The following is a 24,444-nucleotide window of genomic DNA, read 5'->3' on the forward strand; positions in this document are numbered from 1 at the left end:
GACTACAGCATGGCCTCTGTCCAAAGAAAACTCTTAAGCAGAAGCTGAAATCCAGCAGAACATCTCCTCTGTGCTATGGAGACCTTTGTGAAACAGTGGGGGTGTGGACCATTCTCTCCCTACATGGGACACCTACATTTTTCTTAAAAGAAACGTGACCAGTTGAATGGCTGATTATTTAAAAATTGGGTCCTTTTCTGTATGATAAAGTGAAGTGGGAAGAACGAGCAGACTGGCCAATATATCAAAGGATTTCCTGACACTCCCCAGAAGCAGAAGACAGGCTGTCCCTGTTTCCTCTGTTCACTGAAGCCAGCCTCGGTTCTCTCCGGCCACTGACATTATCAGTGTTCACACACATTAGCCTCAAAGGCTGTCCTACATAGCAGAGCACTTTACCTCTCACTTCCTGGAGAAATTATTTTTCTTTTCTTAAGCAAAGGAAACTCCATAATCTAAAGAGGCCATTTTTCATCTGGATCATCAAGCAGTGGCTCTGAAGGTGTGCTTAAGTTCACTCTTAGGTGTGCTTGCCAAGCACACGATCTAGGTGCTGGCAGAGCACAGGGTCATTCAAGTGCATAATTCACAAGACTCTAGCTGCCAGCCAGTGGGACCTGGAGAACCAGGCAGGAAGCGCAATTGATATAATGAGCATAGTTAACCCTTCAGAAACATGAGATACAATAACATTTTCAAAAGTCTTCAACATGTCAAATGTTTGTGCTGTGCCCAATGTTGATCTTCATTTATTATTTATCTGCTATCTTTAAATTGCCTGGAGCATTAAAGCTCAGAACTTTAAGGATGCCAGTAAATGTACCATTGCTTCTCATCACACTTGGCATAAAAGTTTTTGAGGCCTCAATGGTTTGGCCCATGCCCGTTCTTGCTGACCCATGCTCCATCACTCAATTCTCATTCTCTCCATTCTAGTCCCAACGGCTTTCTTACCCCCAGTCACCCTCCCACCCACCCTCTGAATAAGACCGCCATCAGTCTCTAGCATATATTCTGCTTTATCTTTCTTCACTGCATTGATCACTCATTGTTTACCATTGTCTTCACCACCAGAAGGCTATCTCTGTGAGGATAGGGAATTCGTTTTGTTCCCTGCCATAACTGAATACCTAATAGTTATCCAATAAATTAAAAATTCATGATGAATTAATGAATGAAGTGTAGATCTGGAAAAGATGGTTGTATTCAATCAGCAAGTCCATCAAATTCTGCAGAGTATTTAACTTGTCCAATGTTTGCTGTGCCAGGGTCTGCACAGCCCTCAGGCATCCTAGGTTACCAGGACCCTTCCAAGGAAAAGGGTGCTTCTCGTAGACAAAGATGAGCTCCTCTCCCAGTCTGGGTCATCATCTGGTTTCCATGGCAACCCATATAAAGTGCCTCTGACCCTGAGCAATTTATAGGACATAAAGTATTCCACACTTATAAAACAGTAAACAACAACAAAAAGAAAATTAAAAAAACGAAAAAACACCTAAGCTCCCTAAGTTACTATTTTGGAAGATAATTTATTAGTATTCAAAAAGCTTTAAGGGATACTTTTCATAAACACGCTATATCTGATAGCAGTGGTTGATTGCGTTATGTAAGTGCAGCTCTCTGCTAGCCATGGAAAATGTAGATTTTATGCTAGTAAAGAGACTATTGGTTGTGATTATCTACATACATCCATGCTTTATACAAAAACCCATATTAAATTAAGAGTAACATTTTCCAATGCTAGTTTCTGTCCTAAATACAGCAGTGTTGAAAAGACTTTATTCTACATTCAATATTTTGCAGCACTGGTTGCTTTTTGCTGGGTGGTAAGTTGGGGCTTCAGAACAAGGAAATAAATAGACTCGCTCCTGAAAGGAGGAGAGAAAGGTGGGACTCCCAGGGGAAGCTGGCCTTTGTGTTTGATGAATGAGTCTTTTTCAAGTATCTCCGTTGTTTGGTTTTTCAAAGAAAACAGAGACACTCTCCAATCTGTTTCCAAGCTCATTGTGTGAAATTTGCCTCGTTTGGGAACTTCATTATTTTCCTGGCTGTGAAATATTGAGTCAGTGGGTTTCGCAGGAATGCACTGTCTGAGGGGAGGCTCTTTGACAACGTCCCCACTATGAAGGCCAAGGATGGGTGCACAGTAAATAAGTCCAAAGTCAGTGATATAGAGAGGACAAAGGCAGTAGTGAATGGACATGATGGTCAAAAGACCCTCACTGCTTCTGACTCTATATAAATAATCTCCACTACCTCTGCTGCTTATAGAGCAAAAGATTTAAGTTGCTGCCATTCATTTCTATTCCGAGTTGACTAGAAGTTCCCAAATCCAAATAAGTGCCCTATAAACTTGAAGAAAAGTCTACATGGATTGAAATTTAGAAACCTACAAAATAGTAGTGTGTAGCTGTGAGATATCCTCCCTGGAACTGTCTTATGAGTGAAGGGGGCCCACATCCTGTGGGTGCTCTGGCTGTGACATACCCTTGAACGCATGCCCAGTTGGGCCTGTTCTGTTCAGAGATGTGTTCTGCCCAATAATGCTGAGTAGAAAAGCAAATTTCAATGTTGTTTTCTAAACACTCTATTTTCTCTAAATGGCATCAGCAAAACTAAGACTTACTAACCCATTGGGGACCCCTAAAAGCTTAGATTGGTAGGATCAATCTGCCAAGACCAAAGAAGGCATCAAGCACTTCATTCACTCAAAGACATAATCAGAATTATCTTCAGCCAAATTAGGTACTCCCAGAATGTGAGTGCTCAGAGCGAATGGGTTTGTGATGACATTGTTATCATGATCATCATCTTCTTCATCATCAGCTTACAACGAATTTATAACACCAAAATACATGGCTCTGATAAGCAACAGGAAACATTTTTATTGAAAAACTCTCATAAATAGGGAATATAGCATGTCTAGAAGGGACTCCATTAGTCTAGATATTTACAAAGTCTTCATGAAATATTTTAAAATAAATGATCCTAATAAAAAGCATTGGAAGCACGTAAAATTTTAAAAATTGAAAATGTTTAATTTCCAAATTACAATAAATGTTTTTAAAAGTTAATATTGTTTTTCCTTCAGTAATAATGATGATCGGCTGGGCACGGTGGCTCACGCCTGTAATCCCAGCACTTTGGGAGGCTGAGGCGGATGGATCACCTGAGGCTGGGAGTTCGAGACCAGCCTGACTGACATGGAGAAACCCCGTCTCTACTAAAAACACAAAATTAGCCGGGTGTGGTGGTGCATACCAGGAGGATGAGGCAGGAGAATCACTTGAACCTGGGAGGCGGAGGTTGCAGTAACCTAAGATTGCACCATTGCACTCCAGACTGGACAACAAGAGCAAAACTCCATCTCAAAAAAGTAAATAAATAAATAAACAAATAAATAAATAGATAAATAAATAAAAATAATGATGATCAACACCATAATAAAAAATCATAGCAAAAAGCTAGAAGTTATTGAAACCTTCCTGCAAGCTAGGAACGGTAGGGAGGAGTTTACACGCAATGTCTTAATTTCATCCTCACAACATCCTCTGAGGTTGGGGCTATTATTATTCCCATTTAAATAGAGAAGAAACTGAGGCTTAGACATGGCAAATGGCGTAACAGAGATCATACAGTTGATATGTGATGAAACCAAAAATTAAGCCCCAAACTTTGGCTATTATACTGAGAGTATAATTCACACAGGGTAGTACAGAAAAGAAGATAATAAATTTGAAATTCTTGGTTTCTATTGAGACAGCAACCATTTAAATGGGAACTATGGGCTTTTTCTGTCTTGCCCCATCATGGTGGAAAAGGAGAAGAGATTTACAGGAAACGCTGTCAAAGAATTTGTCACTCCTGGAGGAACCATTTTCCTATGACCACTATGCCAAGAGGATATCTTTCATGTCCAAATTCATAGAGACAAGATAGACTGCTCTGGGATTCCGAAGGGAGAAAGCATCTCAGTAACAATTTTGAGAAGCAGTTTGTGTAGTCCCTAAGAGCACAAAAACCAGAGCCAAATTCTCTGGGTTCGGGTCTTGACCGCAGTGCATCCTAGCTGAGTTGCCTTAGAAAAGTTGCTTAGCCTCTCTGTGACTCTATTTTCTAATCTGCAGAACTGAGACAATAACAGTACCTATTTTACTGAGCCATTGTGAGATTAAATGAGTTAACATCTGTCCAATGGTTAAACACGCTTAGCACATCATAAGACTATATAGGTGTTGGCCATCACTAGTACCAACATTGAAATAACCTGTTGAAGATCTGAAGGACACAGTTGACCAGAGACATCAACATTGTTCACAGTTCCCTACCTGTGCACAAGTTCAAACTCAGGCACTCCATATATTTTGTTTTTACAGGTATTTGGAACCTGCTTTTCACTTCTGTTTTCTCTATTTGATGTGATACTTCAGACCTGCTCTTGACTGTCTGGCTCATTCCTAAGTGAACTGTGGACTGTTCCTTTGTTTTGTATCCAGAATTATGAGTTTCAATGAAGTTATTAACAAGACAATTCCCATAAGCATAGTACCCTAAGCAGGGGTCCCCAACCCCCAGGCCATGGACTGGTACTGGTTTGTGGCCTGTTAGGAACCAGGCTGCACAGCAGGGGTGAGTGGCAGGCCAGCAAGTGAAGTTTCATCTGTATTTGCAGCCGCTCCCTATCACTCGCATTACCTCCTGAGCTCCACCTCCTGTCAGATCACTGGTGGTATTAGATTCTCATAGGAGTGTGAACCTGATTGTGAACTGAGCATGTGAGGGATGTAGGTTGCATGCCCCTTATGAGAATCTAATGCCTGATGATCTGTCACCGTCCCCTATCACCCCCAAATGGGACCATCTAGTTTCAGTAAAACAAGCTCAGGGCTCCCACTGATTCTACATGATAGTGAGTTGTATAATTTTTCATTATATATTACAATGTAATAATAATAGAAATAAAGTGTAAAAATAATAGAAATAGAAATAATAGAAATAAAATAATAGAAATAAAGTGCATAATGCACTTGAATCATCCTCAAAACCACCCCCTGACCCTCGTCTGTGTAAAAATTGTCTCCCACAAAGCTGATCTCTGGTGCCAAAAAGGTTGGGGACCTCTGCTCTAAAGTTACCAAGACTACTTAGATGATACCATAATAGTTACAGAATCTAAGACTTCCAGTTCTAAAGAGATCATCTGGTTCAATACTCTACCTAAAAGATGGTTCAACTTTATATATTAAAATATTTCATAGACACTCAAAGTAGAAACTGATTCTAAAACTGGAATTGTTCCTCGATAATTCTAGAACTTCAAAAGCTTAAAATACTGCCTGGTCCATAGGAAATACTTAACAGTTATCAACTACCTTTTTAATAAGAGTGTTAGTATTAGTTTGAGTAACCCAAATCTTTTTCCTCCAAAGACTGTGACTTCAAAAAAAGTCACGTTGCCTTTTAAATGTCCAAATTGCAAAGTCCAAGCTGCATCTCTTTGCCATAAGTTTATCAATTTCCATGTGCCCCTCAGGCATTTCTGAATGTCCCATGGGGCTGTCTTGTACCCTCAGGAACATGTGCCTTGTGACACCTGCCATGTTCTCTTCCATCATGGAAATGCACCATTCTAATTCCAGTTGATCTCTGTGATGACACTGTCAAGTCTACTGCCTCCTGACTTCCGGAGAAGGGGCTCAAGTCTCAGCAGGGGTAAGACAAGGGCTTCATTGTGCATGGAGACAAGCTTTTCTGGAAGTTTTATGGAACGGCAATAGGACATGGAGTATGAGTTATCATTATTACCCCTGCCCAGTATGACTCAGAGACCACAAATGCAGGCCCTTCTATGTCTGTCTAGCTCTTGGCTTGCTGCCTTGCCACCTGGGCAGCTTGTCCTTCACCAAAAGGTGTGTCCCAGGTATCTCTGCACATCTCAGCATCCACACCAACCACACCAGACCCTAGGGGAGAGGAGAGTATTTTTCCCATCCAAACTATGTGCACATATGTGCATGCTTGTGGACACACACACACGAGTCTAAAGCTATACCTTGAAACCCCATTTCCTATCACAGAAGAGGATTAACCAAGAAAGGCTTTGGGCTACCAAAAACTGAAAGTGGCAAGGAAGGATCCCCACCTAGAGGCTTCAGAGGGAGCATGACCCTCTCAACAACTTACTTTCAGACTTCTAGCCTCCAGAACTATGAGAAAATAAATGTCTCTTGTTTTAAGCAACTCAGTTTATTGTATTTTGTTACGGCAGTCCTCAGAAAACTCATGGAGGAACTACAGACATTTTTAAAATTTTATTTATTTATTCATTTCAATAGGTTGTGGAGGAGCAGGTGGTGTTTGGTTACATGAATAAGTTCTTTAGTGGTGATTTGTGATATTTTGGTGCACCCATCACTGGAACAGTGTATAGTATACCCAACATGTAGTGTTGTTGTTGTTGTTGTTGTTTTTGGAGATGGAGTCTCCCTCTGTCACCCAGGCTGGAGTGCAGTGGCATGAGCTCAACTCACTGCAACCTCTGCCTCCTGGGTTCAACTGATTCTCTTGCCTCAGCCTTCCAAGCAAATGGATTACAGGTGTGCACCACCATGCCTGGCTAATTTTTTTTTTTTTTTCAGTAGAGACAGGGTCTCACTATGTTGGCCAGCGTGGTCTCAAACTCCTAACCTCAGGTGATTTGCCCGCCTTGGCCTCCCGAAGTGCTGGGATTACAGGCGTGAGCCACCGCACCCAGCCCAATGTGTAGTCTTTTTTCCTTCACGCCCCTTCCATCCTTTTCCCGAGTCTTCAAAGTCCATTGTATCATTCATATGCCTTTGCATCCCTATAGTTTAGCTCCTTATAGTTTAGCATCCTTATAGCTTAGCTCCCACTTATCAGTGAGAACATACAATGTTCGGTTTTCCATTCCTGAGTTACTTCACTTAGAATAATGATCTCCAATTCCATCCAGGTAGCTGTGAATGCCATTATTTCACTCCTTTTTATGGCTGAATATTATTCCATGGTGTATATATATATGTGTGTGTGTGTGTGTGTGTGTATGGTTTTTCATTCCTGAGTTACTTCAATTAGAATTATAGTCTCCAATCTTATCCAGGTTGCTGCAAATGCCATTAATTCATTCTTTTTTTGAGTAGTATTCCATTGTGTACGGAATTGGTGGGTTCTGGGGCTCACTGACTTCAAGAATGAAGCCATGGACCCTCGCGGTGAGTGTTACAGTCCTTAAAGATGGTGTGTCCAGAGTTTGCTCCTTCTGATATTCAGATGTGTTTGGAGTTTCTTCCTTCTGGTGGGTTCATGGTCTTGCTAGCTTCAGGAGTCAGGCTGCAGACCTTCGCGGTGAGTGTTACAGTTTTTAAGGTGGTGCATCTGGAGTTGTTCGTTCCTCCTGTCCAGACTTGTTCATGCCTCCCAGTGGGTTCATTGTCTCGCTGGCCTCAGGAGTGAAGCCGCAGACCTCCACCGTGAGTGTTACACTCCTAAAGGCAGTGCGGACCCAAAGAGTGAGCAGCAGCAATATTTATTGCAAAGAGACAAAGAACAAAGCTTCCACACTGTGGAAGGGGACCCAAGCAGATTGCTGCTGCTGGCTCGGGCAACCTGCTTTTATTCCCTTATCTGGCCCCACCCACGTGCTCCTGATTGGTCCATTTTACAGAGAGCTGATTGGTCCATTTCGCAGAGAGCTGATTGGTCTGTTTTGACAGGGTGTTGATTGGTGCTTTTACAATCTCTGAGCTAGACACAGAGTGCTGATTGGTGCATTTACAATCCTCTAGCTAGACATAAAAGTTCTCCAAGTCTCCACTAGATCAGCTAGACACAAAGCACTGATTGGTGCATTTACAAACCTTCAGCTAGACACAGAGTGCTGATTGGTGCATTTACAATCCTTTAGCTAGACACAAAAGTTCTCCAAGTCCCCACTAGATTAGCTAGAAACAGAGCACTGATTGGTGCATTTACAAATCTTTAGCTAGACACAGAGTGCTGATTGGTGCATTTACAATCCTCTAGCTAGACATGAAAGTTCTCCAAGTCCCCACTAGATTAGCTAGACACAGAGCACTGGTTGATGCATTTACAAACCCTTGGCTAGACATAGAGTGCTGATTGGTGCATCCACGAACCCCGAGCTAGACACAGAGTGCTGATTGGTGCATTTACAATCCTCCAGCTAGACATAAAAGTTCTCCAAGTCCCCACCTGACTCAGGAGCCCAGCTGGCTTTACCTAGTGGGTCCTACACCAGAGCCGCGGGCAGAGCTGCCCGCCAGTCCTGTGCCGTGCACCCACACTCCTTGGCCTTTGGGTGATTGATAGGACTGGGCACCGCGGAGCGGGGGTGGTGCCCGTCGGGGAGGCTTAAGCCATGCGGGAACCCACGGGGCAGGGGAGGCTCAGGCATGGCGAGCTGCAGGTCCCGAGCCCTGCCCCACGGGGAGGCAGCTGAGGCCTGGCAAGAATTTGAACACAGCACAGGTGGGCTGGCAGTGCTGGGTGACCCAGCACACCCTCCGCAGTTGCTGGCCCGGGTGCTAAGTCCCTCACTGCTCGGGGCCGGTGGTGCCAGCTGGCTGCTCCGAGTGTGGGGCCTGCTGAGCCTGTGCCCACCATGCACAGCCCCGATTCCCGCCCGTGCCTCTCCCTCCACACCTCCCCACAAGCACAGGGAGCCAGCTTAGGCCTTGGCCAGCCCAGAGAGGGGCTCCCACAGTGCAGCGGTGGGCTAAAGGGCTCCTCAAGCATGACCAGAGTGGACGCCAAGCCTGAGGAGGCACCGAAAGCGAGCGAGGGCTGCTAGCACGTTGTCACCTCTCACCATCATATATATATATATATATATATATATATATATATATATATATGTGTGTGTGTGTGTGTGTGTATATATATATATAACAATTTCTTTGTCATATATATCACATATCTTTGTATCATATATATCTTTATCATATGTGTGTGTGTATATATATATATATATGTGTGTGTGTCTCACAATTTCTTTATCCACTCATTGATCAGTGGGCATTTAGGCTGGTTCCATATTTTTGCAATTGTGAATTGTGTTGCTATAAACATGCACACGCAAGTATCTTTTTCATATAATGACTTCTTTTCCCCTGGATACCCAGTAATGGGATTGCTGGATCAAATGATAGAACTACAGACATTTTTTGACCTGTGATATATGTAAATCTGTATAATAAAGATATTCTACTACTTTTACAAATGTCTACAAAGATGACAGTTTAAAAATCTCAACTCAGAAAAAAAGTACACAAAATTCCAATCAATGCCTATATTTATTTTTCCCCAAGCAGTTAGACAAATTGAAGGTGGTGGGGGAGGCTATCTTCACTTGATTTCCAGTGAATAGTGCTGATGAGTCAGGACCATTACATGTTTCAGAAAATGCCCTGTAAAAAGCAAAATCTGAGTGTTGTGTTTACTAAAGTGATACCATATGTTGGTTGATTAACAAGTTGTCAGAATATTAGAAGTTCTTGGCTGATTGCAAGAAGGAGCATCTGTTTGCTGGATCCTTTATCTAATGTGTGTACAGATAGCACCAGGTCTGGTGCTTTTCCTAAATATCAAATATAAATTCCTGTAGTATTTAGCTTTTAGAGAGTAACACCGATGTACAGCTAGAGTTGAAGATGTTTATTCTGAGGAGAGCAAATTAAGGCCAGACAAAAAGATAAGTGTGCATATAAGAGCATGTCATTTAGCATTGTTTTACCATTATCCCTGACATTATGTACCACAGTGAATGTTTACGTTAATGTCACTTGCATAGGGATTTAGGAAAAAGGAAAAGAAGAAAAATCTCTTTTAGAGCTGTTTATTGTTTTATCTGTTGATGGAATTTAATAATGCTTTATTTGTATAAAGTGACTTACAGTTTAAAAATACTTTCACATTGAATTCTCACAACATTGTAAAAGATGGCAAGGAATCCTATCCCCATTTCATGGATGAAGAATCTGCAGTTGAGTTGGGATACATCCATCTGGCTTAAACATGGTGAAACCAGGACATAAAGCCAGGTCTTCTGAGGTGCTATAATGGGATTTACTCAGGGTGAAATTCTGGACTTTTCCTTTGTAACTTCCTGCATCTGTTCTCCACCACCTTTGATAACAGCCAGCTACCATATATTAGATTGTACCATTTTAATTTCAGCCAGTAGATTCCTTTTCACTGCCCATCAAAGCAGACATAAAATAAGTAAAGGGAGGAAAAGGGACTCTTCTTATGTTAACTGAGTTCAAAGTTAGAATTAGATTTCAGTTGTTCCATTTCCTTTGAAGTTTCTCAGCACCCATGGTCTTAGAACTAAGTGGCTCTGTGATATGACGTACATTTCACCTTTTTCTTTAGCCTGAGTTTTTTTTGTTCTATATTTTTACAACATACAGGAAGACTATGTTATGGAGAATTTTTTTAATGTTTCAGGGAAATGGGACATATGAGGAAAAACAGAGTAGTTTCTTTTAAGTATCCCAAATTTTAGTTATTTATTTAAATCATAAGTCAGATGTCACTTTTGAGCATTTCTTCCTATTATTCATTTGCTTAATGTAGGGGAGGAAAAAAATAACTGTTTCTTTACCCTCTTAGATTCAGTGGCTGGGGTCTGTGAATTAAACTGACGAAGGATAATTAACACGAGAAAGTGTTTATCTCCCATGTACACAGAGTGCCTCACAGAAAAGAAGTAAAAACCTTCAAAAAGTACTTAGGCATTGATGCTTATATACCATTTTAACAAAGAGCAATACATTGTGGATAAGTGACAAGACAAAGTAAAAGGCTTTTGGGCTTCTGATATGATTTGGATCTGTGTCCCCACCCAAATCTTGTCTTCAATTTTAATCCCTAATATTGGAGGTAGGGCCTGGTGGGAGGTGATTGGATCATGGGGGTGGTTTCTAATGATTTAGCACCGTCCCCCCAGTCCTGTCTCATGATAGACTTCTCATGAGATCTGTTTATTTAAAAGTGTGTGGTACCTCCCCCCTCACTTCCTCCTGCTCTGGCTATGTGAAGATGTGCCTGCTTGCCCTCCACCTTTTGCTATGATTGTAAGTTTCCTGAGGCCTCCCCAGCCATGCTTCCTGTATAGCCTGCAAAACCAGGAGCCAATTAAACCTCTTTTCCCTTTAAATTGCCCAGTTTCAGGAAGTTCTTTCTTTCTTTTCTTTTTTTTTTCTGAGATGGAGTCTCACTCTGTCACCCAGGCTGGGGTGCAGTGGTTCCATCTCAGCTCACTGCAACCTCCACCTCCCAGGTTCAAGTGATTCTTGTCCCTCAGCCACCCAAGTAGCTGGGACTACAGGCATGTGCCACCACAACCGGCTAATTTTTTGTATTTTTAGTGGATGGGGTTTCACCATGTTGGCCAGGCTGGTCTTGAACTCCTGACCTCAAGTGATCCACCTGTGTCAGCTTCCCAAAGTGCTGGGATTGCAGGCATGAGCCACCATGCCTGGTCTAGGAATTTCTTTATAGTAGTGCAAGAACAGACTAATACAGCTTCTATGTGCAACAAATTGTAGGAAAGTAAGTATATGGAGGAAACTAGTGGAAGATGTGGATTATTTAATTAGTTTTATTATGCAGACTCAAGTTATTACAATCTTCAGTGATAAGAGTTATCTCCTTTTCCTGGTATGAAATTTATCCCCTGCTTTTAGGCAAAAATAAGGGTGGCAGAGAGTTCCTTCTGTATCTGCTGTTTCTCTATTGCCTTTGACTCAGAAAAATCCTTATGCCAAAGTGGCCTCTTTTAAGGTGGCTTATTCTGCTCACCTTCATTAACTTTGAGGACCTCTACAGTCAGGTCCTTCCCTATCTTTCCAGCTATATCCTCAACTCTTCAACCTTCTTTTTTTTTTGAGACAGGGTCTCACTCTGTCACCCAGGCTAGAGTGCAGTGGCACAATCTCGGCTCACTGCAACCTCCACCTCCTGAGTTCAAGCAATTCTCCTGCCTCAACCTCCTGAGTAGCTGGGATTAAAGGTGCATGCCACTATACCTGGCTAGTTTTTATATTTTTAATAGAGATGTGGTTTCACCATGTTGGCAAAATTCTGCCTGTCTTGCTCTACGATTTTCCTCCTCTGAACTCATATACTCATACTCATCTCTCTGTAATACCATTTCCTTTCCTCTTCTCCTTCCCAACCTTACCCATCCTTCAACTCAAGTTCAAATTTATTTTCCTATTTCAGTGTCTCCCCAGACCTCCAGCTATATCAAGTGGCTTTTCCTTCCAAATGTTTTGAAGACACGTATCATTGTCTGAGGAATTAATTTGACAATCTGTCATTTAGTCCTGTGGTTGTGTTGTTTTAAGTTATGTGAGTCTTCTATTGTTATTTAACTTCTCACATTTTGCTCCCTTTTGTCTCTTTAACCTCAGTCTTGCTTCTCTCTCTTGCTCATGTCTGTAATCCTGGACTATTGCTTTCCAAAGTGTGAGTCAAGAACAGTCTGAGTCAAAATTCATCCTCTACTGTTGTTGAAAAGGTAGGGTCCTTATACTGATTATGGATCAGCTAAATTGACTTCCCAAATGATTCCTCTGCATAGTGAAGTTTATGAATCATTGATACAGACAGCACATGTTACTCATTCATTTATCCATGCAACAACTATTTGAGCACACGTTAGGTGCTGGTTACCTGGGATACAGTAGTGAGTCTGGCAGACATGGTCCCTGTTATCTTGGAATTTCTTATTTAGTTTGGAAGACAGACAATGAACAAGGACTTAAGATATGATGTGGGTTACAAAGGAGAGATGTAAAGACCTGTGGAAATATCTGAGAGGGGAACCTAATCTGGCAAGTGCAGGTATCAGGGAATATTTCCCAGAGGATATGGAGTTGAGACCTAAAGAGAAGTAGGACCTGGCTAGATGAAGTGAGAGGGGGAAGGATGAAAGGCCAAAGGAATCACCTGTAGAAAGGCTCTGAGGTGGGAAAGAGCATGCCCTCTTCTTTGGAGGGACAGCGGACAAGATCAACCTAACTTGAGTCTCCAAGTCAAAGGAGAAAAGTAATAGGAAGAAGAGCTAGCAAGGTAATGCATGGCTGGATTATGGGGGGTTTTGAGGCCATGATAAGGAGTTTGGAACTTACCAAATGTAGTAGGAAACAACTGATGGAGAACAGCCTGATCAATTTTGTCATTCAGATTATTTCAGTTCTAGAAGGTAACAAGAATGTACCTGGAAAAATAAATAAGGGACATAATGTAATATTCCAGGAGAAAGGAGATGATAGTTTTGTCTAGGTTGGTGGTAGTAGGATGGATTCAAATGATTCTTAGGAGATAGATTAGATGGAATTTAGTCATTAATTCCTTTTTGGGTGAGAGAAAGGGAAGTGTCAAGGATGTCTCTGATTTTTGTTTTAATAACATTTTGTGGAACCATATAACACTGAGGACCAGGTTTTAAGGACAAAAGTTCAGTTCTGGGTACACAGGTTTTGGAGTACCTACAGAGCATTCAGGTGGAACATGCCTGTTCTTTTTCATATTTCCCATGGAAAGGGGGAATTTTAAGTGGGGCTTTGAGAGAATTGCAGAATTTAGATGAGCACGAGTGGGATCCAGTTAAAGGACCACAAATGTGCTTATCTACCAAAAGGGTCCCTTTGTGTCTTTTTTCTTACTTGATGCTTAGTGATGCACTGAATTCATAGTTCCATATTTTTTAATCCATCTTCAAAAATGACTGTGTTGGCTGGAAGCAGTGGCTTATGCCTGTAATCCCAGCACTTTGGGAGGCTGAGGCAGGCGGATCACTTGAGGCCAGGAGTTTGACACCAGCCTGGCCAACATAGTGAAACTCCGTCTCTACTAAAAATACGAAAATTAGCTGGGCATGGTGGTGTGCACCTGTAGTGCCAGCTACTCGGGAGGCTAAGGCAGGAGTATTGCTTGAACCCGGGGAGGTGGGGGGAGGGCTGCAGTGAGCCAAGATCGCACCACTGCACTCCAACCTGGACGACAGAGCAAGACTCCATCACACACACACACACACACACACACACACACACACAGACTGTATTCTCCAAGGAGATTATGATGGCTTTGTTTGTTTGTCTTCATTTTGTTTTGTTATGAAGTGATTTGAGTCAATGAGTCTCTTTGCATGGATTGTATTTATGTTGGTCCTTTGGTTGGGGGTAAGCTAAGGGTAGGGGCATATGTTCTTTAAAGTTGATCTATAAACACAATTTGTATTTTGCTTAATGTAGTATATTAATCAGTTTTGGGTGAGTTCAGACATACTTGAGGATATGAGAGAACTCCCATGAAGAGAATAAGTGAAAGCAGAACTATAACATTTTATACTAAAATTGTAGTTCTCCTGGTAAGCATGTTTGGAGAGGGATTTTAGGAGATTATTTGCAAGAATGAGTTGGTCTTTGATAACCATACACTCTAGTTATGCAAGGGGCTATGGTTTCAACATGATTTGTTTCTCCCCACCAAAATGCATGTTAAAATGTGATCCCCAATGTGGTGGCGTTAGGAGATGGGATATAGTGAGAGGTGTTTAGGTCATAGATGCAGATCCCTTGTGAAAGGCTTAGTGCCATTCTTGTCGTAGTGAATGAATTCTTGTTCTGAAGGGACTGAATTAGTGCCCACAAGAGCGGGTTGCTATAAAGCTGGGACACCCCCCCAGGTTTTCTCTTTTCACACATGTCTGCTTCACCTTTGACCTTCTCTACCATGTATGATGCAGCACAAAAGCCCTCACCGGAAGTCAAGGTGATACCCTTGAACTTCCCAGCCTGCAGAATGATGAGCTAAATAAACCTCTTTTCTCTATAAATTACCCAGTTTCAGGTACTCTTTTATAGCAACACAAAATGGATGAAGACACATTTCATAGAACTATTCAGATATAGCCAAATTTCCAAAAAAGAGGAAATAATGGAAAGCTACAGATTCTCCTTCTACCTCTTTTCTTCTGATTGTCCTTCCCCTCTTTCTGTTAGTCATCTGCTTCTCATTCATCTTCAGAAAAGAGAATAATGAAAAAAAGACAGTGGGGCTAAATTACTCTGTGTCCTAAAAATAATTCCCCCAAATCATTATTTGCTGTGTTTTGAAAATTATGCAAAAGGCTTTAAAACTAAGCATGAATGATAGAATGTAAAAGTGGGTCCTTTGGTTGTCCTCATGCATTCCAGTATGAGAAATCCTTCCACACAATTCCTGAGCAATCCTCAACTAGCCTCTTCTCGGTTATTCTTAGCAGCGGGGAACTCCCTCTCTATTTTAGGAAACAACCATTTATTCCCACTAAATCTGGTTAGACTGAATAACTTTCCTAAAAATGAATCAAAATTAGTCTACCTCGTGGAATGGTTCTGCACCTCACAGCAACACAGAAGGAATCTATTCTATATTCTATATGACAGCCTTTCAAATATATTAAGACAACCGCCAGGTCTCTTCAAATCTTCTCTTCTGCAAACTAAATATCCCCAATTCCCTCAAATACATTTCTTACAGAACACAGTGTCTGCATTCTTCACCATCTTTACAAAAACATATCTCCCCTGAGCCCTCCCAAAGGACAATCACCCCTTTCTGAGTGACACTCACACTTTAAACAGCACCATCTATAGTAGGACAGCTGCCTCTTGGTTATTCTTGTGTTTACTTTTAATGACAAACACTTTAGCTTTCAACAGAGCCAGTGAGTGAAGACTTAGGGATGTGTGCTGTTTTTAAAGCTCAAGCTTTCCAGGGTGGGTGGAGTGTGTAGGTATGGTTTAAAACAGAAGTGGTTTTTCATTTGTGGGACTTGAAATGGGCTGAATCCCAGTGGAATCACTGGGTAATAAATGGGAGGGGTTTTAAATTTCATCAGAGTAAAATGGGAAGATATTTCCCCTTTTGCACTCTTTATGTGGCAGTTGTACCTTAATCTGCTTTTAAGAACAGCTGTTGCAACAGATGTTCATTTTAGATAGTATCTTTTTTTGAAAGTATACCCAGCAAATCCTTTTCATGAGGAGATGTTTATGAAAGCCCAAAACTTTTTTCTAAGGCAAATAAGCTATCATTTGTGCAGCACCTTCAGACTATCACCCACACAGACTAAGCACCTTCAAAGCGCACAGTCCTCAAGTATATGTTATGGAGGATTTCCCGTGAAGCCAAAGCCCCATTTTGGCCTCAAGAAACTCCCAATGCACTGATTGCTGTCCAGCAGCAGGATTCCAGCCCATGGGGAGGTCACTGGTCAACAGAGCAGGGCTAGGAGAAACAGAAAAGCTGGCTGCAATACTGGCAGTATTCAATTCAAAACCAGGAGCACATGATTGTCCCTTTTCCTAGTTTTCCTTTCCGCCAGATTTTTGGCTCTGGCCCCATAGGTGGTCATTCAAACCAGATGAGGTCTTTATACTTGGAAATCACAGACACGCTGGAGAATTCTGCTCTTGGTTGGTACAGGGACAGAAAACTATATTATCTCAGAAAAAAATATGTATTTCTCTCATTACATATGGTATCTAATATAGGTATGTGTGACATTTATAAAATATATGTTTCTGTATGTAAAAAGAGAAAGAGATGCATAGGCTGAAATTTTTTTTAATCAATAAAAGTTCTATCTGAAATAAAACAGGACGCCCTTAAGAAGAGACTGCTCTTACTAGTCTCTATTCTCCACCAATCTCTCATCTAGAAGGGAAAATTCTTTGCTAAAGAGGGAACTCTCAGAATCACCATTTACCCACCTGTCTCTGTTGTGGGAGTCTTCACACTTCTACTACATAAGTAGTAAAACCCACAGGTAACCTGCAGGATAAGGAATTCCAGTTGGGGTAGGTTACAGTTACATACAAGGACACCACTCAGTTCCACAGTTTGGTTGGTTAAGGCTTAATGAGAATCTCCTCCAAGACATTTGCTTCAGCATCTCCTTGCAAGTCCTCGAACTCTTCCTTTGTTGTAACTATCTGTTATTTTGTTACTTTTAATTTATTTGAATTAATCCATACCCATGATTTTAAAAATCAAAGACTACTAAATCATACTATTACCTAATTTACCAGCTTTAAAGAATCAACTCTTGGCCAGGTATGGTGGCTCATGCCTGTAATCCCAGCACTTTAGGAGGCCGAGGTGGATGGATTACTTGAGGTAAGGAGTGCGAGACCAGCCTGGCCAACATGGTGAAGACCCATCTCTACTAAAATTACAAAAATTAGCCAAGCATGGTGGCTTACACCCCTAATTGCAGCTACTCGGGAGGTTGAGGCAGGAGAATTGCTTGAACCCAAGAGGCAGAGGTTGCAGTGAGCTGAGATGGCGCCACTGCACTCTAGCCTGAGTGACAAGAGCAAAATTCCGTCTCAAAAAAAAAAAATTGCAAAACTTAGCGGAATGTGGTGGCAGGTGCCTATAATCCCAGCTACTCAGAGGCTGAGACAGGAGAATCACTGGAACCTGGGAGGCAGAGGTTGCAGTGAGCTGAGATCCCACCACTACACTCCAGCCCTGGTGACAGAGCAAGGCTCTGTATTAAAAAAAAAAAAAAAAAAAAAAAAAAGATTCTGCATTTGAAAAATGAGGAAAATCAACATATTTACTCTTAATTTCTGTCTTCCCTTCCCTTCCCCTTCCCAACACGTTAGCAATATTATTTTTAAATGGTCATTGCTCATAAAATTTAAGTTCTGAAATAATCATTCTATGGTTGTCTTATTTTTAGTTTTCGTGCTAAGTGGATTCAGTCCTAAAAGCAGCCCTTTTGCCCTGACTTTTTCAATTTTCTGTTGGATGACTGGGGTTTGGACTTCCAATATTTCCTCAAAAGGACTCATGGGAACTATTTTCCTGAGCATTTAAATTTGAAAATCCTCTGGTTTTATACTTGGATGACAGTGTTGAGAGTAAAATTCTTGAGTCATACTTTACATCTCTGAAGACTTTGTGTCTATTATCCACTGCCTTCCAGAGTTGACTTTTTTCTCACTTACTATTTGATCTGTACTCATTTTTTCTTAGCCTATATTTCCATGTGTCAACTCATGTCCTCTATTTCAATAAAACTTCTTGAATTATCTTTGGATATAATTATACCTTTTCCTCTTCCAATTACTTGGTTTTTTCCAGTGATAACTGTTACTTAGAAGGGGGATCTTTGTTGTATCTCTCATCTATACATTTTTAATCTGGCCAGGCGCAGTGGCTCACCCCTGTAATCCCACCACTTTGAGAGGCTGAGGCGGGCAGATCACCTGAGGTCAGGAGTTGAAGACCAGCCTGGCCAACATGGTGAAATCCCTTCTTTACTAAAAATGCAAAAATTAGCCAGCATGGTGGTGAGTGCCTGTAATCCCAGCTATCACGGAGGCTGAAGCATAAGAATCACTTGAACCTGGAAAGCAGAGGCTGCAGTGGGCCAAGACGGTGGCACTGCACTCCAGCCTGGGTGACAGAGTGAGACTCTGTCTAAAAAAAACAAAACGAAAAAATTTTAATCTAGTATTTTTCATTCCCTTTTCTCTTCCCCAGTTCATTTTACTCAGTTTCCTCAAATGTACTCTCTGTGACTCAGGCTATGTTTTTCGGCATCATCTCTTCTGCTCTACTCCTCTTCCAACGGTGCCTCATTTTTACGATGGTTTTATTGATCTGCCTTTGAGACTCTCCGTACAGCCCTGGTCTGCCAGTCTGACCATTGTCCATCGAATCTGTTCATAAACAATTGCAGAAAACCCTGATTATAGACCCCATCTTTGACTCAATTTTTCCTAACATGAGCTTCCTGTCTTGTCGCTTGTCACAGCATCCTGGGTCCACTGCCTCCCTTTCTCTCATTCTTTTCTCTTTTGTGTTTGCTCATATAACCTTTGTAGCTGACTGGGCTAATGGTGATTAATCAGCTCAGAATTTCTCCCTCTTCGCTGCCTCCCGGTCATTTATTTCCTTTCTCAGTTCAGAGGGTCCGGCTTCCAAAAAATGTCACTGCTCTATACTTCTCCATCTCCCTTCACTCATTAATATGTTCTGCCCTTTTAATTCATTTCCACTTGGTTATAAAACATCATAACTATCAGCAGAGAAAGAGAACCAGTACACTCGAAGATTCATCATGCAGTCCTGAGGGGGTGGGCCTCCTGCATTCAATTTCTTTGAAGTCCAGCATTTTATCTCAGAAAATAAGGCAATGGCCAGGCGCAGTGTCTCACGCCTGTAATCCCAGCAATTTGGGAGGCTGAGGCAGGTGGATCACCTGAGGTCAGGAGTTCGAGACCAGCCTGACCAACATGGAGACACCCCATCTCTACTAAAAAAACGAAATTAGCCAGGCACAGTGGCACATGCCTGTAATCCCAGCTACTCAGGAGGCTGAGGCAGAAGAATCGCTTGAACCCGGGAGGCGGAAGTTGCAGTGAGCAGAGATCGCACCATTGCATTCCAGCCTGGGCAACAAGAGCAAAACTCCATCTCAAAAAAAAAAAAGAAAGGCAATAGGCCGGGTGCAGTGGCTGATGCCTGTAATCCCAGCACTTTGGGAGGCCAAGGCAGGCAGATCACTTGAGGTCAGGAGTTCGAGACCAGCTTGGCCAACATGGCAAAACTTCATCTCTACAAAAAATACAAAAATTAGCCAGGCATGGTGGCAGCACCTGTAATCCCAGCTACTCAGGAGGCTGAGTCAGGAGAATCGCTCAAGCCTGGGAGGCAGAGTTTGCAGTGAGCCGAGAACCCACCACTGCACTCCAGCCCCGGTGACAGAGCAAAAAGAAAGAAAGAAAAGAAGGCAGTAATTTTATCCAACACCATAATATCTGTGTTTGTTTTAAATATGTTTATTTGTAGTGTTTTAAGTGACTTAGCTCTTCAATTAATTAACTCCTTTATCCCACCTCCAAACCTCAAGTAAAAGTGAAGCCTCAAAAACATAAGCCATAATACTAATGAGCTTTCCAATACTTTCTGTCACGCCCCTGGGAATTCTCAGGGGTAGAGGATCACAGCCAGGGATAAATCACATGTGAAAAAGGGTCCCTTATATCCATCTTCGAATCTCTAGCCTGTGGCACAGTACGAGGTACACACCTGATTCAGTGATTATTGTATGTGGAATTGACTGAAATTGAAATTGCAAGCATTCTCTGCAGTATTCAATAGGCTGCTGCCTATTTCAGTTTATTCTTGGTGTTGTTCTAACTAAAATGGAATCTCTCTTCTGTAGGGAAAGAAAGATGGAGGTTGGGCCTTAAAGAATCAAGTGTAACGTGTTTGTCCTTTTTCAGGAGTCAGCTATTGAAATCGTCTTTGTTAGTTCATTCCTCCCAACATGGAGGAGACCGGGCACTTTCCTCAAGCCTCGTGTCCATGGGCTTGATGATTGATGAGCCAAAGCTTCATATTCCTCGGCTGGGTGCAGTGGCTCACGCCTGTAATCCCAGCATTTTGGGAGGCCGAGGCAGGCAGATCGCAGGGTCAGGAGATCGAGACCATCCTGGCTAACATGGTGAAACCCTGTCTCTATTAAAAATACAAGAAAATTAGCCGGGCGTGGTGGCAGGTGCCTGTAGTCCCAGCTACTCTGGTAGCTGAGGCAGGAGAATGGCGTGAACCCGGGAGGTGGAGCTTGCAGTGAGCCGAGATCACGCCACTGCACTCCAGCCTGGGTGACAGAGCGAGACTCTGTCTCAAAAAAAAAAAAAGAAAAAGAAAGCTTCATATTCCTCACCTGGAATCTGGGGATGATGATAGTACCAGCCTCATCAGGTCGTTGAGAGGAATAAATGATCCTACCATTGAAAGCGCTTGACCTGCAACCTGACATAAAGTGTACACTCATTCAAAATAGCTGTTGCTACTGTTAAGTGGTTGGCCGAAGGAGCACAGAGATCATAGGATGACCCCAAATCATTTTGGCTAAAAATACTTCGAAAATATGCCCCTGAAACTGAGGAGCAATTCTAGACAATGATTGATTGCCTTGGTATAGAACTCTACAATTCCCACAATTAATATAATAATTTTAAATATTTTTCTATCCCTTATCTTCCCCCCAAACACACATGTGCACACACTTTTACCCATGCAGAGGAGAAAGAGTAATACCTTTTTCTCACCCATCACAAGGGTCATGGCTGACACCCTATAACAAAAGACAGATTAACAAGAGAAAAGCAAACAAATTGATTTAATGTAAGTTTTACATGGCACAGGAGCCTTCAGAAATGGAGATCCAAAGACCTAGGGAAGACTGCGTGTTTTTATGTTTGGTTTGATGAAGAATGGACAGTCTTGTACAAGTATGATTGGAGGCTGAATGCAGTGGCTCACTCCTGTAATCCCAAGGACTTTGGGAGGCCAAGGTGAGAGGATTGCTTGAGGCCGGGAGTTTGAGACCAGCCGGGGCAGCCTAGTGAGACCGCATCTCTACAAAATGAAAATTTTAAAAATTAGCTGGGTATAGTGGTGCATGCCTATAGTCCCAGATACTCAGGAGGCTGTGGCAGGAAGATTGATTGAGCCAAGGAGTTCAAGGCTGCAGTGAGCTGTGATCATACCACTGTGCTCCAGCCTGGGTGACAGAGTGAGACTCTGTCTCTATTAAAAAAAAAAAAAGTATGATTGGACATACAAAGGGTATGATCTAATGATAATAAACTGAGGGGGAACTTAGCAAGGCCTGTTTGTTCAGATTCTTCTTGACCTCTCTTTGCGGCAGGCCTTTCCTCTTGGTATAAGGCAAGATACCTGTCACTTAGGGATCTTATGGCCTATTTTCAGGGGAGGTTGGTCAGAGAATTCCTTTATGGCTGGCTCTTAAACAGAAAGACTGGGGAAAGTCAAAGCTAGTGACCTGCAAGGTACCATATTTTGGGGTAACATGTTTTGCACCCCAATGCCCAGAAATAGTAAAACAGCAAGCAGGAGGAGGCTTTACCTACAGGTCCCATGCGGTAGCCACTTCTCATCCTTACTTCGAAAGCCTGAACTTCCCCAAACAGCTTATTCTATGTGAGGGGCTGAACCCAAGCCTTCCTTGACTCAGAGCTCACCGTATGGTAGAATGGTCAGCAGCCCTAAATTCCCGTGGGCTTTAGAAGTTAGGGCTTTCCCACAGCAGGATTGCCCTGGTTGACAAACACAAGGAATCCAGAAGTTTCTCCTACCCACAGATTCCCCCATATTTCCTGGGAGAACCCAGTGCTATCTAGGAGTTCCAGAATTAGGATGAGCCATGGAGGATATCCTGTTTAAGGGAAGGCAGGCTGCTGACCAGTTATTTTCTTAACACCTTTCCATCCTTTGGCACCTACTCCAGGAAATGCCAGCCAGAGCTCTCCAATTAGCTACCATATGGATAGAGTCTATAAGAAGAAAATGTGTAATCCATATCAGTTAAGTGCTCTGAAGAGCAGATCATTCCATGGAGGGAAAGGGATAACTAGGACATGGGTTTGTCATGCTTAAAAAAAAAATGATCAGAGGCGGGGCTCGGTGGCTCACACTTGTAATCCCAGCACTTTGGGAGGCCAAGGCTGGCGAATCATTTGAGCTCAGGAGTTCAAGACCAGCCTGGTCAACATGGTGCAACCCCATCTGTATACAAAATACAAAAATTAGCTGGGCAAGGTGGTGCACACCTATGGGAAGCTAAGGTAGGAGGATGACTTGAGCCCAGAAGGTTGCGGCTGCAGTGAACTGAGACTGTGGCACTGCACTTCATCCTGGGTGATAGAGTAAGACCCCTCTCAAAAAAAATAAAAAACAAAAGATCAGTCACCTTGTACCACGTTGTCTAATTTTTTCATAATGTAGTTTTACTCTATTTAATGTGATTTAAAGACCTGCATTCCTGACTATTAATCTGGTCAGGAATAAGAAACATTTAACAGGCACAACAGGAAAGTTCTCCATTCAGGAGAGTCATATAAGGTTTGGAAATACCTGCAAAAATCAGACATACTATTTGATAGTACAATAGGGTGACTATAGTCAACAATAACTTAATTGTACATTTGTGTAACTGCATTGTTTGTAACACAAAGGATAAATGGTGCCCCCTTCTCCATTATGTGATTATTTCACACTGCATGCCTGTATCAACACATCTCATGTACCCACAAATATATATATATAATATATATAATATATATATTATATATATAATATATATATACCTATTCTGTACCCACAAAAATTAAAAATTTAAAAATTTAAAAACAAAATTCTTGCAAAAGCAACCCAGAAGAGGATCAAGTCTGGAGGCAGTGAAACTGTAGTGGGTAACAGATTTCATTGCCAGCTTCATGGTTGAGGCATGTGTAACAAAGGACTTATTAGCAAGAGAAAAGAGTACAAATTTACTTTTTATTTTTTGAGACAGAGTCTCGCTCTGTTGCCCAGGCTGGAGTGCAATGGCGCAACCTCAACTCACTGCAACCTCCACCTCCCAGGTTCAAGCAATTCTCATGCCTCAGTCTCCCAAGTAGCTGGGACTACAAGTGTGCGCCACCACACCTGGATAATTTTTGTATTTTTAGTAGAGACAGAGTTTTGCTGTGTTGGTCTGGAACCCCTGACCTCAAGTGATCCCCCCTCCTTGGCCTCCCAAAGTGTTGGGATTACAGGCATGAGCTACTGCTCCCAACCACAGATTTACTTAATGTAAGTTTGGGTTGACACAAGAGCTTTTGGGGGTTAACACAAGAGCCTTTGGAAAGGAAGATCCAAAGAAAGAGGTGAATGTATGTATGTTTATGCATACGTCTGGTGAAGAGCAGAACAGTCATGCAGAAGTATGATTAGAAGATAAAAGGAAGTGATCTAATGGTAATGAACTTAGGGACTCAGCGATGATTCTTTGTTCAGATTCTTCTCTATGTCCCTGTGTCTTCAGAGACAAGGATGCTCCTTTCTTCCAGGTGTAGGGAGGGCATCTCTCACATGAGGGTCTTGCCACCTGCTTCAGTGGGAAAGGATAAGGGGAAGGTGCAAGAAACCTTCCCGCTTCTGCTGTTTTCTCAATGTCAAGGCATCATATTTGGGGGGTAGTGTGCTCTGGACCCCATCAAAGCAATCATTGCAACCTTATTTTCCAGTGTCATCCCCATAAGTTTAAGTTCATCACATCACATTTGTTCATGGCCCAGGCTTCTAAGAAAAGCACATTTGGGACAGAGGGCATGGGGCCCTGAGATGGCCCTCCAACCTCAGTTAGAGGTCACACCCAGACCAGGACTCTTGAGGTCCCTCAGGGACTTGGAGAAATGCACAGGACCCAATTCACTCTGCATATGTGACCAGAGGTGACATTTACAATGTCTGGGGTGGTGCTTACAGCAAGACCTTGGGAAGATTATGTTATTTGGTGTTTCTTTATTTATCTTTTTG

General features: G+C 42.2%; 1 protein-coding gene across 4 annotated transcripts in view; it reads left to right on the top strand.

The window, feature by feature from the left end:
• Positions 1-24,444, top strand: part of KIAA1217 (KIAA1217 ortholog) — a 508,152-nt gene that overhangs the window by 126,424 nt on the left and 357,284 nt on the right. The window lies entirely within an intron of this gene.

The sequence above is a fragment of the Pan paniscus genome, chromosome 8 (genome assembly GCF_029289425.2).
Source record: "Pan paniscus chromosome 8, NHGRI_mPanPan1-v2.0_pri, whole genome shotgun sequence".
NCBI lineage: Eukaryota > Metazoa > Chordata > Mammalia > Primates > Hominidae > Pan > Pan paniscus.